Below are 461 nucleotides of genomic sequence, written 5' to 3' on the forward strand. Positions count from 1 at the left end.
AAATAATCGCTTTAGTACATTCGGCAGGCAATTATGCATTAATCATATTAAAATAGCGGGCCAAATCAGCTGCCAGGCCACCAGGAATTGTCCCGGTTCTCCCGATGGCCAGTCCGCGCCTGATTTCTACAGACACGCAAAACGTGCAGGATTCATATACAGGTGCATCTCAATAAATTCAGTAATTCAACTCAAATTGTGAAACTCATGTATTAAATAAATTCAATGCACACAGACTGAAGTAGTTTAAGTCTTTGGTTCTTTTAATTGTGATGATTTTGGCTCACATTTAACAAAAACCCACCAATTCACTATCTCAACAAATTAGAATATGGTGACATGCCAATCAGCTAATCAACTCAAAACACCTGCAAAGGTTTCCTGGGCCTTCAAAATGGTCTCTCAGTTTGGTTCACTAGGCTACACAATCATGGGGAAGACTGCTGATCTGACAGTTGTCC

Source organism: Sinocyclocheilus anshuiensis, unplaced genomic scaffold (genome assembly GCF_001515605.1).
Source record: "Sinocyclocheilus anshuiensis isolate Anshui unplaced genomic scaffold, SAMN03320099.WGS_v1.1 scaffold280, whole genome shotgun sequence".
Taxonomy (NCBI): domain Eukaryota; kingdom Metazoa; phylum Chordata; class Actinopteri; order Cypriniformes; family Cyprinidae; genus Sinocyclocheilus; species Sinocyclocheilus anshuiensis.